At 42.2% G+C, this 15,251-nt stretch overlaps 1 protein-coding gene across 1 annotated transcript in view; it reads left to right on the top strand.

Moving 5' to 3' along the window:
- The first annotated feature begins 14,276 nt into the window (after window positions 1-14,276).
- The window catches only part of MREG (melanoregulin), a 63,472-nt gene continuing 62,497 nt past the window's right edge, over window positions 14,277-15,251 (top strand). Inside the window, exon 1 of the mRNA XM_045481161.1 lies at window positions 14,277-14,455. The gene's annotated coding sequence lies outside the window, so the exon portion shown is untranslated. The remainder of the gene's footprint in view (window positions 14,456-15,251) is intronic.

Here is a 15,251-nt window from a genome sequence, read left to right as displayed (position 1 = left end):
CTTGATTTGTGTCTTGATTTCCTATCCAAAGTATTCCCTTTTCTTCATGTTTCTCCTTTTGTATACAACACAAACATTTTATTTTATTTTTATTTTTTTCCAATATATGAAATTTATTGTCAAATTGGTTTCCATACAACACCCAGTGCTCATCCCAAAAGGTGCCCTCCTCAATACCCATCACCCACCCTCCCCTCCCTCCCACCCCCCATCAACCCTCAGTTTGTTCTCAGTTTTTACGAGTCTCTTATGCTTTGGCTCTCTCCCACTGTAACCTCTTTTTTTTTTCCTTCCCCTCCCCCATGGGTTTCTATTAAGTTTCTCAGGATCCACATAAAAGTGAAAACATATGGTATCTGTCTTTCTCAGTATGGCTTATTTCACTTAGCATAACACTCTCCAGTTCCATCCACGTTGCTACAAAGGGCCATATTCATTCTTTCTCATTGCCACGTAGTACTCCATTGACAACACAAACATTTTAATTAAATGTGATACAAATGTGTTAGGGTTCATCATTCTGCCTTCACTTGATTTTTTCTGGCAAACTGATTTCGGAAATGCCACTTATAAATTATGCACATTCATTTTTTGTCTTAATTAAACCTCTTCCAATTGATTTATTCCCTCTTGAAGTCAAGTAGATATTTCCCTCTATCAGTAATTCTCAGTTCAAAGTACAGATCCTCCTTGACTTACAAAGGGGTTACATCCTGATAAACCCACTGTTAGTTGATAATATCATTAAGTCACAAATGCATTTAATACACCTAGCTTAACTGAACATCATAGCTTAGGCTAGTCTCCTTTAAACATGCCCAGAGCACTTATATTAGCCAACATTTGGCAAAATCGTCTAACACGAGGCCTGTCTTGCAATAAAGTGTTGACTATCTTATGCAGTTTATTGAGTACTGTGCTGAAAGTGAAAACCAGAAAGGGTGTGTGGGTACAGAACGGTTGTATTGGTTGGTTTCCTCTCAAATGGCTGACTCGGAGCTATGGCGGTCTGCCACTGCCTAACATCAGAAGAGAATAGGTATTGCATATCACCAGCCCGGGATAAATTCAAAGTTCGAAGTACAGATTCTGCTGAAAGCATATCACTTTCACACTGTCATAAAGTTGAAAAATCGTAAGTCAAACCATCGTTAAGTTGACGACAGTTGTATGTAATTTACCAAGCTCTGGGAAGGGGCCCCTGAATCTGCCATTTTCTTAGGCTCCCATGAAGGGTCAGGACCAGGGGGAGACCAATGAGATGCCTAGAGTGCAGCATTTAAGGAGGTGCTCACTCTTGCATTTACTCAAGTGCAGGGTCGCCCCTGAGAGCGAGCACAGCCATACATTTTGTGTCCATGTTATTAATGTGGAAAGATCAGAAATCTTTTCCTAATAGATAATACTTTAAAATGGCCTTCTGGACATGATAATATCATAGTTGCTAAGAATTACAAGCCAGGCTAGAGGGCAGGCTAGCCCTAACACAGGTTGGTGTGGAAGATGGAAGAGGCAGGGCTTGCTTTTCAAATTACCTCATGCTGATGCCTGCAAACAATCCCATAAAGCCCCACGGTATTGACACTTGTTTATTTCTGCTTAAGGAACGGAGGTCACCCCACATAGCATGAGACTTAGCTACAACTCCTTATTAGATCTTCTTGTTAGACCTATTATTGGGCAGCTGACCATTATCAGTATTCTAGAATCATAAGTCTATTCCCCAGGACTTTGTACACTTTGTGATAGTGTCCTGTCAATAATATTCTTTTGCTACTACACTTAGTAAATTTTGCTATAGACTAAATATTCCTTAGTAAGTTTCATCACTCAGTAATAATTCGCTCAATAATTTCGAGCCCCTACTATGTGCTAAGCATTACAGTAGGAATTGGGTGTGCAGTACTGGAAAAAAAAAACAAAAACCACATGGACTTTGTCTCAAGGGAGCTTACAAGGGCAAGAGAGAGAAAGAGAGAAACATTAATCAAGCCACATACAAATTTAACCCCTCCTCCCCCCCGCCCCCGCCAAGTGTTCTAAGTGCCATAAAGGGTAAGGTCATGGTGCTAAAGGCACCGGAAGAAAAAGGCACAGGAAGAAAAAGACATCTAGTGGGGAAAAAAAGCAACTCAAATTATTAATCATGTTAAAAGACTTTGTTGATTAAGATGACCCTTGTTGACATTATCTCCTCCACCCCCCGCCCCCCTCCCCCCCCCCCACTGCTCTTTTGTTTCATGGCTTGTGTTAGTTCGGGTCTTCTGGGAAGCAGATGCCAACACAGAATGAGATGTGCGTGAGACTTGGGGAACATGCCCAGGGAGGATAAAGAGCAGGAAGACAGCAACAGCCTTCAGGCTGTAGAGCAAGTCTGACACCTTGCTTCCCCACCTTGTAAGGAGGGGACAAAGGCAGTGGGGCAGGAAGCATCTCAGCTTGCATCAAAGAGAAACTTTTTTAGGCCAGGCTTGCTGCATGTGAGCCAGGAGGTTCCAGGAGACACTCATGAGCAAGGGGGTTCCAGGAGAATTACCTAGGTTCCACATGTGAACACCCTGTCCTTACTATATATCAGTAGCTCTGCTCCTCCTGCTGGTGAGGGTGGCTCCTTTTTCACCAGCTACTGCCTGAGCACAGGCACGCTAATGTGCCCTGGAATCAGCCCGAGTTTGTAGTTCAGGGGGACCTTACTGTGTCCCCTGGCAAGAGTTGCCTCCTTTGGGACCATGACTTCCAGTGCTGCAGAGCCCAGAAATGGATGGGAAGCACAAAGTCCCACAGTGGATCTTTGGAAGTGATAGTAAGTAGGCCCACTCCCTCTTCCACTCATTGGTTCCCAGAAACGTTCCCAACGCCTTTGGGGACATGCGTCCTGAAAGATGGTTCTCCCTCCTATCAGAAGGTTGCTGGCACTTCAGCTGTGCATTGGTTGTTCTAGCCCTCTGTGAGGCTGGTTGCTTCTGGAAGCATGGTGTGTGATACAATCAATGGTTGCATGATCAGGGACCCACTCTCGTTCATTTTACTGGGATGTGGGTCACCTGGTTGGATGCTGTTGTGTGGGATTCGATGGTTATGGATCAGGATTTGTATAAGCATCTAGAGTGGTAGTATCTCAGTCCCCGCTCACTCACAGAAAAGGCAAACTCTTAACTTGGGAGTAGGCATTTGTCACTATGAGGACCATATGGTCACTTGAGCATGGAAAATTTAATATAAAACATTATTAGTGGGGCGCCTGGGTGGCGCAGTCGGTTAAGCGTCCGACTTCAGCCAGGTCACGATCTCGCGGTCCGTGAGTTCGAGCCCCGCATCAGGCTCTGGGCTGATGGCTCAGAGCCTGGAGCCTGTTTCCGATTCTGTGTCTCCCTCTCTCTCTGCCCCTCCCCCGTTCATGCTCTGTCTCTCTCTGTCCCAAAAATAAATAAACGTTGAAAAAAAAAATTTAAAACATTATTAGCTATCACAGGGAAGGGGGGGGGGGTAGTGAGAGATTGAGAGATTGGCTAGTAGGAAGTAAGGAGAACTGTAAAGAACATGGGAATGGGGCATCTGGCTGGATCAGTTGGTAGACTGTGCAACTCTCGATCTCAGGGTTGTGAGTTGGAGCCCCACATTGGGCGCAGAGATTACTTAAAAAAAAAAAAAAAAAAGAATACGGCAATAGCAGATACAATGAGTAGCTAATAATGTCCTACTAGGGCTGAGATGGCAATTAACTATGGTCCCCAAGGCCTAATGGTGTATTTCATAGCTGCCACATGCCTACATCGGATGGCTGTAAAACAGTTAGTTACCATTTGCCCCTTTAATTTTCACCACTATTCCAGGGCTTGGCTCAAAAAAGTGTCCCCTTGTGGTTAATTGTGGAACACCAGCCTGTCTGGACGGACAGTGCCTTCCCTTCTTAGGAAGCCAAGACCTGGCTGCAAAGCTTCCGCTTGCACTTTAGGTTCTTTTCTTCGTAAGTCTTCCGCACCCCTCGTTTACAAGGGGTTCACTTCACGGAAGCAGCTGCCTGTTGAAATTTGATCAACCGGCAGGAAGGTTTGAAACTGCATCCCAGAAAGGTGTGAGATTAAAAGCTAGGCATTATCTAGCCCTTGTTTTATGACAGTTATCCAAAAGGATAGTTAAATCTCCAGTTATCCAAAGGGATATTTTGAATCTTGCAGACAATGCTATTTGTGATTTGCGTGGTAAGCAGAGCCCCCTGTTGGCCAGTGTCTACTTTCACCCAGCCGTTCCACCCTTTCCTTTTCTGCTCTCCCATGGAGCCAGTGGCAAATCTACACTACGTCCCCAGTGGGAGTCAGATGCTGGGGACCTGCAAGTCCTAAAGCTGTTAGTCAGTTTCAGTGCTGCGCCCCCAGGGTTTCCTTGCTCTTCCTATCTAGCGAGGTTCTCTCCCTTGTTTCCATCTGTAGCTTCCAAACTTGCTGTCCTAGGGCTTGTCAGTTCCCTGAAAGGAAACCTTGAAAACCCCTTCTGACTGAGACCACTTCGCTGAGGTTACTAACAACCTTTCTGCTTACTACACTCGTGCATCCTATCCCCCTGCTTATTTTGCCCTTTTCTGTCTGTCCCTGCAGAGCTCTTGGTGGACTCTCGCCTTCCACGAGTTATGCTGTTAGAGTCCACTGAGTCCAACGGCCTAGGTTCGATTCCCAGCTTCCACCGCTTACTCATTCCTGTCACAGCTCTGAGACAATGGAGAGATTTGAATATGGATTGGGGATGAGTAGATACTATTAAAGAATTACTGGTCATTCAGTGTGATAATAGCAGGGCAGTTACTTTTTTAAAAAACGTCCTTACCTAGAACGGGAAGAAATTATATTTGGGATTCGCTTTTAAATACTCCAGTTTAAAGACGAATTGGGGAAGGGAGGGGAGCTGGTGAAACGAGATTGGAAGCATGGTGATAATTATTTAGGCCAGAGATAGATACATTATACATTAGATGGTTAATTCTACTCTTCTCTCTACCTTTGGGTAAGTTTGGAACTTCCTAAAATAAAAAAAAAATTGCAAAATGAAAATGGTCTCATTCATAACTTGGATATAGGGTAACAAGGGGAAGAATTAGTTGGCTGTAAATAAAGGTTATTTGGGAGAAACAGGAGAGAGTTTGCACTTGACAAACAGTGGTTCATGGGGGTACATGGATGTGGCAAACGTAGTGAAAGACCAGGTTCCAAACAGAATATGTTTTGGTGGTACAAAGCTATTTGCCTCTTAACCTGAATTCTGCCCTGTGGGCAGTGGGCATAACCTATGTGCTCCTGGCCAGCCTCCCACACTGGTTAGTTAACATTATCAGTTAGTCAGCTCCAGCACAAGCTGATTGAGTAAACATGTAGGTTTGAAAGATATGGACAATAGTCCATTTATTTCAGTAACATTGATATTCCTGAGTTCATATGCTCGAATAGGGAAATGATATCCATTTGGTAAATTTGGAAGAACTCAAATAAGCAAAGTAAAAACAATATTCCTTGATTCTCTTGACTATTTGGACCATTAAGCTTCTGTTTTCATATGTATAGATTGAGTCACAAATTCAGTTAAAGTTTGTAGTTTTAAGTATGACTCCACAGAATTACCTTTTATTTCAAATGTAATACTTATCACAAACTTAAATAGTTTAAACTTAAATAGTTATCACAAACTCCTTTTCAAAAAAGGAGTCATTGCTATGGGTGATTCACAGTAATTGTCAATCAGAATTTCTTACCTTGTAATTTTGATCTTCTGAAGTCAAGGCTGTGGGTACCAAAGCTTATTTTGTTAGATTTCTTTGGCTTCTTGTTTTCAGATGAACCAAAAAGAGAGGACAAGTCTATTTCTTCCTGGGGAAAGATTCACATGTGAGGCATTGAGTCTGGATTGGGGGTTGGTGAGATTGACTGTGGCAGGGAGGGACAGGGGACTAAGCAACCCTTCTCTTCTATATTGTTGGGGTGGAGAGTAGGGGAATTGGGGAGGATGGGTAACTTTATTGGATTCTAATTCATTCTTACATTTTACCTAGAGGAATGAACCTGAGGAGCATTCAGGGAGATACAGAAGAAAACATTTTGATGAGCAAGCAAAGTGTGTATGCGTGTGTGTGTGTTTGTAGAAATGGTCCTTGTGGTTGTCTTGAGAGTTCAAACTGGAGAGTAGAAATATATTGCCCACAGGGCTGTAGAATCACTATATGGTAGAGAACAATAGTTATCATTTATTGAGTGATTACTATATGCCACATTCTGCCAAACGCCTTCCATGAATGATGCCATCCTAACCTTACAAAAACCACGTGGGGTAGATTTCTCCACTACCAGTATTTTTATAGTGGGGAAAATTGGCACAAACAGGCCAAGATCTCACTTAGCAAATGGCAGAAGTGGGATTTGAATGAAAACGGTCTACCTGTAGAGCTGGTGACTAACACGACATACTGAGAGAGACAGACTAGCACCAAGGCATCAAGAGATTAAAAAAAAAAAAAAAAATTTAGGGGTGCCTGGGTAGCTCAATCAGTTGAGTGTCCGACTTCGGCTCAGGTCATGATCTCGAGGTTTGTGAGTTTGAGCTGACAGCTCAGAGCCTGGAGCCTGCTTCAGATTCTGTGTCTCCCCCTCTCTCTGCCCCTCCCATGCTCATGCTCTGTCTCTCTCTGTTTCTCAATAATAAATAAACGTTAAAAAAATTTTTTTTAAATGGAACTATTTAAACACATGCTAAAGAGAAGAGTATAATAAAAGCCAATACCCAGCTTTAATAATGATCTATATTTTCTCAAATTTGTTCATCTCTCTCTCCTACTTGATTTCTAAGTATCTTAGAGTAAATTCCAAATTTCCTGTCATTTCACATCAAGAATTAATTTTGATTTGAAATATTAATGTGAACAGAAAAACATGCAACTCTCCAAAGTGGGAGAGTGATCACCATGGCAATGTAAGAAAAGCCCACGTGGCCACCACCAACAGCTCCCACCTATCACTGGTCATAAGACACACAAGCCCCACCCACGGGCTACAAATGTGTGCTTTGCTTGGCATGTACAGTACCTGTTTTGGAGAAAGATGCATCAGACTCTCAGAACCAAATTCATGAAACCAACTCCTTTCCCTCTGAATCCACGTCCAAAAAGAAGTCTAACAATTGGATTTTTCTGTGCAGCTTTGCCTGAGGGGAATTAATGGGCTGCTCTGGTCCATTGAAATGTTTAGCCACTGCGAGAGTGTTGTGTAAGTCTACACCACGTACTTCAATTCCTAGTGAGTTTAGGAGCATGACTCAGCATCCTTGAATTTGAGGACTCTCAAGAGAGGAATAGTAAGTTTGAGGTTTTAGACATGCCAGCCCGAATGCCAGCCTCCAGGCCGTGGGAAGTGCTGATTCTACTTTCTGCGTGGTCTTCCCCATTTGCCTTTGCTGCCCTAACTCAGCAGCTCAATCCTCAAATCCCCATGAAGCTACCTTCATCCTTTTATTTTAAAGGTAACTTATTTATTAAGAATATAACATGTCTTTTTGATTGTACTAGTATTTTTTTAAATGTTTATTTTTGAGAGACACAGAGACAGAGCACGAGTGGGGAGGGGCAGAGAGAGAGAGGGAGACACAGAATCCTATGCAGGTTCCAGGCTCTGAGCTGGCAGCATAGAGCCGGACATGGGGCTCGAACCCACGAACTGTGAGATCATGACCTGAGCTGAAGTCAGACGCTTAACCGATTGAGCCACCGAGGCACCCCTGTACTAGTATTTTTATTGGAATTGCTATTTGTAAATGTTCTGATCACAGCATTATATATTTTGAGTGGTCTACACTTAGTTCTATGTTTCTATGGGGAAAATAATCAGAAACACCTGCCTCTCTCCCTCTCTCTCTCATAGATGGGTTCTTACTTTTTTGCTTCTTTCTTTAATGTGGCAAAATATGTATAATTTAAAATTTCCATTGTAACTATTTTTAGGTGTATGGTCCTTATTTATTTATGATCCCTCATTCATTCATTAAGTCTACCCCAAGGCAGAATACCACTTGCTAAAATAACTGAAGATAAATTCAAATAGACATTATGTTCATGCTATCCAAAAATTAAATTTCCAAAATCCAAGTATGCTTGAAAAACATCCACAGTATATCAAGATACAATAGAATTAAATTAATACACAATGAATGCCTGATATTACACATTTAGGCACTGTCTAGAAAGATCAAGTGGAAACTCTTCTGTTGATTTGTATATATTTTTGGATGATCTAGGGATTTTTTTGGAGACAATTTATAAAATAGATCTTTGTTTTACAAACACCACACACTTCAAATGTGGTTTATTTCCATTTAAAGTACTGTTTTAGATCACATTTACACAAAGCTTCAGGTATTTATTTTTTGGCTCAGAAATCCAAATTCTTGTATGAAATTCGAAATGCTGGGCCTCAAATTTAAAAGTTTTTCAGTCTGAAGTAACTACTGAAGAGGGAAAAAAAGAAAATTGCATTCTTTTTTTAAATAAAGAGATTAACATTTTTTAAGGTTATTTATTTTTGAGAGAGACAGAGAGAATGAGTGGGGGAGGGGCAGAGAGAGAAGCAGAGAAAATCCCAAGCAGGCTCTGCACTGTCAGCACGGAGCCGGATATGGGACTTGAACTCCCAAATTGTGAGGTCATGATCTGAGCCGAAACCAAGAGTCAGAGGCTTAACCAACTGAGCCACCCAGGCACCCTGAGAAAATTGCATTCTTGAAGAAAAAGGTAAACATTAAAAATTTAAATTTCATTATATAATAACTTTTAAATGTGTTTTGAAATTTAGAAGGCATTTTATACATTATTCTCAAATTTGGAATGCTTTAGAAAAATAATGACATTTATAAATGGCTCTTTTATCAGAGGGGGGGAAGGGGGATAGTGATTTAACTCCTAGTTGTCTAGAAGAGGAAGTTTTGCTCTTAGGCATTTTATCTTATCTCATCTTATCTTATCTCATGATTTTTTTTTTTTAAGTAGGCTTCATGCCCAGTGCAGAGCCCAGCGCACATGCCGAGATCAGGACCCTGAGATCAAGACCACTGCTCAATCCCCCGGGCCACCTAGGCACGTTGCTATTAGGCATATTTTATTTTATTTTATTTTTTGTTTTTATTATTATTTTTAAAATCAAAACTGGAATTTTTTTTTTTTCAAATTTAAATAGAGCTTGATTTAAACCTAAGGACGGAATGTCTTGATAAACATCAAAAAAGAAGAGTTTTTATATTTTATCTTTATATATAAGTTCTATATATATCTATATATATAAGTTCTAGACAACTTATTTATTTTTGACAGAGAAAGACAGAGCATGAGTCGGGGAGGGGCAGAGAGAGAGGGAGACACAGACTCCAAAGCAGGCTCCAGGCTCTGAGCTGTCAGCACAGAGCCCGACGAAGGGCTCGAACTCACGGACCGTGAGATCATGACCTGAGCTGAAGTTGGACACTCAGCCGACTGAGCCACCCAGGCACCCCTATGTTTTATCTTTAAAAACAAGAATGTAAAATGTCGGTACACTTGAGAATTTTGGTATGACATGGGAGTCTTTTGGACACACAGAATACAAAGGCATATTTTATTTTATTTATTTTTTTAATCTTTGTTTATTTTTGAGAGAGAGAGAGAGACAGAGTGCGAGCAGGGGAGAAACAGAGAGAGAGGGAGAAACAGAACCCGAAGCAGGTCCCAGGCTCCAAGCTGTCAGCACAGAGCCCGATGCGGGGTTCAAACTCACGAACCGTGAGATCATGACCTGAGCTGAAGTCGGACACTTAACCAACCAACTGAGCCACTCAAGTGCCCCACGAAGGCATATTTTAAACTGACTCTTTTTCTTTCCTTCTTTGAAGGTTCTGGTATCTTAACTATTTCATGGTTTTTGGACTATTCTCTTTGCTTCCAAGTTCTATTTCTCTTTGAGAACTCCAGACTATGCTGGCTAATTGTGGTGGAGAGGCGGTGGGGCCGAAAGGATCTTATTTGTTTATAAATATCCTTTAATTCACAGAAATTTTAGCTTCAAACAAATATATTTGCACTGTTATTCTTTCTGTCACCAAATACCAGACACATTAAAGCAAAATATTCAGATGCAATTCTTCACATTTTAGCAATAAAAGAGGAATGGTTTTTATTAGGTATTTTTAAATAAAAGTTTGTTTGGAGTGTCCCTTTCCAAATAGATAATCATTTTGGAGACCCTGAAATCTCTGAGCATTATTTTTATTTCAACATACCTTTAATGGTGTGTGAATCACACAACTCTAAACTCCTTTTGAAGAAAAATACTCTTACAAACAGAAGTTATCTTCTATGTTTAAAGGAGTTGCTTATTGTTGTACATAATTTTGTACCTATTCAGCGTCTACTACTTGAACAGGAACATAGATTTTTAAATATAAATAGTTTGACTCACCTTGTAGAAAATGAATTTAGCCTGAGGACAGAGTAACAACGTTTTAATAATATCCAGCTACTCAAAAGTGAAGCCTTCTACAGTAGAGGGTTAATTTTAATATAACGGACGCATCCAGGGAAGAGGCCTTTTTTTTTTTTTTTTAAGTTTTCTTTCTTTTATGTTTATTTATTCTGAGAGAGAGAATGAGACAGCACAAGCGGGGGAGAGGGGCAGAAGGAGAGGGAGAGAAAATCCCAAGCAGGCTCCACACTCAGCTCAGAGCCTGATGCGGGGCTCAATCTCACAACCACTGAAAGATCATGACCTGACTGAAATTGAGAGTCAGAGACTTAACCTCCTGAGCCACCCCGGTGCCCCAGGAAAGAGGTCTTTTTAACCCATTTTAAAAAATTCAGGTGAGGGGCACCTGGGTGGCTCAGTCAATTAGGTGTCCGACTTCGGCTCAGGTCATGATCTCACAGTTCGTGAGTTTGAGCCCCACATTGGGCTCTGTGCTGACAGCTCAGAGCCTGCAGCCTGCTTTGGATTCTGTGTCTCCCTCTCTCTCTGTCCCTACCCCCCCCCCAAAATAAACACTAAAAAATTTTTTTTTAATAAAATAAAAAAATCCAGGTGAAATCGACTTACCATTAACAATTTTAAATAAACAGTTCAGTGGCATTTAGTATATTCACAACCTCCACCTCTGTCCAGTTCCAAAACATTCCCCAAAGGAAACTCCATATCCATTAAGCAGTCGTTCCTCATTTCCCTTCCTCTCAGCCCTGGCAACAACCAGATGAGCTTCAGCCTCTTTGGATTTACCTATTTTGGACATATCATGTAAATTAATCACACAATACGTGACCTTTCGTGTCTGCCTGTTTTTCACCTACCATAATGTTTTTGTAGTTCATCCACATCGTAGCTTGGATTTCTAATATGTTTAATATGGATGGGATTGCCTCCACTGGTGAATACAGTTCCTTGAACCATATTTCTAGAATGTTCCCTTCTAAGCATAGTAGGCTTTAGTGATGATGCCTGGGAGTCTTTATTATTTTACCACAATTAAAAAATAAATCTACATATTTTATCAAGTAATCTGATAAAAGAATTCCTGGCATGTCCAGAAGGAGGAGATTCTGAGCTTACAAAACAACCCACAGGGATGGATTTAGGTATAGGGGTTGCGAGGCATTGGATATTATGGTCCTCCCTCCGGAAGAAAGGTGTTATCAGACAGCTTCTGGAAATGCTGGCAGCAGACAGCCCTCAGCTGTCAGCCCCCTTCCTGGACAACCTCAACCAACGACAGTGGCCTCAGCCAAGGTCATGTTCTCTTCCTCGGTGGCCCTCATCCAGAGGATGATCATCATGAGGGTGTAAACCACCCTCTCATACTTCCCTGTGAAGTCTCTATAGGGCTGAGGTTTGGTCCTGCTCTCTTTCTTCCCCTTCTCTTCCACAGGTGCTGACTCCATGGGTGCTCCCTGCTAAACCTTGGTGACATCCACTCATTTTACTCCCTGATGTGACTTCTCCAGAGATGGGAGGCATGTTAGCTGTCCATCCTGGGTCACTTAGGGTAACTGATAATGCTGAGGTTGGCTCGAGATACTGGCTTGTTTCAGAACTTGTCTGTTTTCTAAAAGGAAGACAGTGCCCTTCAGGTCTCTATTGCATTTGGGTAGCTCGTGAATAGGCTCTTCAGAAATTAAACATAACTTCGTGCAAACTCTGGGTTCACTAAACAGCTCTTTTTCTGTTTTCATGTATTTAGTCAACATATTTGTTAAGTGCCTACTATGTGTCTGCACTGTTCTAGATGTTGTGATACAGAATATCCTTCTATATTGAGTCCCTACCATGGATCTGCACTGTTGTAGATAGTGCAAAGAACAAAACAAAGTTCTTGTCTTCATGGATAAAACCCACATTCTAGTTCATCATTGTATGCCCAGTACCTGGCTCAATAAACACTTGTTGAACGATTATATGAATGACATCAGCTTGACCTACATTGTTACAAGCAGATCTTTCCTGTGGAATGCACTCATGATGTGCTGTTGTAGCTTAAGTATTTTGGTTTTCTCATTTTTCCTGCCCTGCATGTGCCTTTGCCTCCAACTCTCAAGAATTGTCAATAAATTTTTAAAGTATACTAGTTGTTTGCAAAGAAGATTCTAGAGTTTTTCCTGCCACAGAGAAATCTGACAACATGGGCCAGCAGTTCGGCCTTGAACACAAGCAGCTGATGGGTCTGTGAGTCACCATTTGCCCCAGGGGACTGCCTAGTCACCGACATCAGGTGCCCAAGAGCTCTTGGTAAATGTCAGATGCTACTGTTTGTGGTGGGTGGTGTTGGTGTCAACTTGGCAGTAGGAACAATCTAGCATCACTCTAAAAAAAGGAACGGTTGCTACTCTCCTGCGAATGAGGTCTGAAACAGGAAACGGGTCTGAAATGGGTCTGAAAGCCGAGGGTCTGGTGACACCATTATTCCTAACCAAGGCCCAATTTACCAAAAAGAAGGGAAATCATACAGGTATTTAACTTCTGGGAAGAGAAGCACTACAAAAACACAGATATAACAATCCTTTAAAAACTGATAAATAGAAGAGTCACATCACTTAAAACGAATGGGGTACTATTATATGCATTAATTGGATAGACATCTAAGACCTATTATTAGGTGGAAAAAGCTGGCAGATTAATGTGTGCCTTTTCTATTCAAACAAAACACTACCAAAAATAATGACACACACAGTGATGTTATTAGACAACACAGGGGCACGTAAGTGCGTGTCTGTCCAGAAACAGGTTGGTACCATACTGATAATAAGGTTACCCTGGACAGGATGGAAAGTGAACAGGACTGTGGGTCATGGTCAGAAGGAACTTACCCTGTAATATTTCAACTTTTTTAGAGGAACGTTTCATTTATAAGTTTTAAAACTTCAAATTAATTTTAAAAGAAACAGGTTAATAATTGTTAGAGCAGGCCAACAGTATACATGATTCTTCGTAAGGCACAGGACATTAACCTCCTGATCACGTTCGTTAAGTAGATGTGGTTCCTTGGCTTTCTAGAATATCATGTCTGAAACAGACCACGTAAAAGATGCTCACGCAAGGCAGAGTTACAAACATGAAAAGAAGTATTGTCATAGGTAAGCCCAATAACTTTGGAATCCACATTTGCCCAACAGGCCTATACTGGATTTAATCAATAGTGTTGTGGGTGGCTCAGTCAGGTAAGCGTCAGACTTCAGCTTAGGTCATGGTCTTGCAGTTGGTGAGTTCAAGCCCCATGTGGGGCTCTCTGCAGTCAGCAATGAGCCTGCTTCGACGAGCCCCTCCCTTGCTTGTACTCTCTCTCTCTCTTTCAAAACTAAATAAGCATTAAAAAACAATAGCTGTTGGGATGATTACTGAGGATGATGAGATTATGCACAATGCTTGGCTAGCTAAAATGTAATACGGAGATCTCTGGTGGGCTGCAGTTAAGCTTGGGGGGCGGGGGTGCGGGCACCTTGGAATGCCCAGGCCTGCATAGCCCCCCTGCCTGCAGAATGCCTAGGCAGCCCTGACAAGTGTTTCTGCAGTCCTTGGGGAACTCTGTTATCTCTACATTGTATTCTCAGTTTAGCAGAACAGTAAGACACGTAGGCCCTTGCTGCCCACCTCTGATTTTATTAGTCTCTTGTGCTTGTTCACCTTTAAGTCGTGTGCCCTTTGTTCCTGCACGCCTGGAATGTCATACGCCCTCTGTGCACAAGCCCACTAAGATTTATGATTAACCTGACACCACAATAAACGAGAATACGAGTGAGGCGAACGGGGTCTTCGTCTGCAAACTTTGACCCCCAGGCCTTCTCCTGTCTCTCCTAGCAAAGTGTGGAGTAATCTTTCCTCCGTGAGCACAGTGTTTGCCATTCATTCCTGGCAAGTGGTGCCCCGTGTGAGCGCTTGAGACCGACCCGAAGGGACGCTCGAAAATGAAAGTCTGCGCAGTAAGTCGTCGGCTTCTCTTCCGAGAACAGCCGAGTTCTGGAACTTTTCAGGCCTGGGTTTTGTTTTCCTTTTCTCTTTACTCTCGTGCGTTATTAAGACTTTCTACGTGGGGCAGCCTCATGCTCTGAACAAAGGCGATATATCAAGGTCCTAAAGCAGTGACTTGAAGTCAATGGGGCAGATAGAAATGAGAAACAATTACAGCATATGCTTCGGGTTGCCTTAGATATTAACCCATGGCTTCCCAAAAACGGCACTCTGGATGTCGACGTCTGGCAACGTGTGGGTGCCAATCTGAAACGGAAGCATGAGCAGGGTTATAAGTTCCCTCTTTCTGCCCTAACAACACGAGGGTCAGTGCGAGCAGCTTTGGCTCCTTCACACGTGGATGTTCTTCCTGATGCATCCCTTCCTCCGGGTAAGGGCCTCGGGGAGGCTGTTACTTTACCTCTCTGTCCTGAGAAAGAGGTGAAAAGGACTCCTCAAGCCATTGGGAATGTAGGTAGCTTCCCGCTGCCTCCACCCGAATGGGGGGACCCCCCTTCTGTTCCCATGCCCCCACCAAGATCTCCGTGTTACATTTTAGCTAGCCAAGCATTATGTATAATCTCGCCATCCTCCGTAATAACCCCAACAAATAGTGTTGAACTTTGATATTTCTAAGGTGCTTTATGGTTTTTAAACCCTTTCATTTGAATCTCACAGCGTATCTAGTTCAGTAGGGCCAGATTCATCGTCTCCATTTCACAGATTGGAAAACTGCGGTTCAGAAAAATGACTTGTCTAAGATCAAAG

This window comes from Leopardus geoffroyi, chromosome C1 (genome assembly GCF_018350155.1).
Source record: "Leopardus geoffroyi isolate Oge1 chromosome C1, O.geoffroyi_Oge1_pat1.0, whole genome shotgun sequence".
NCBI lineage: Eukaryota > Metazoa > Chordata > Mammalia > Carnivora > Felidae > Leopardus > Leopardus geoffroyi.
The sequence above is the reverse complement of the archived record's forward strand: the minus strand, read 5'-3'. Positions and strand labels throughout refer to the sequence as shown.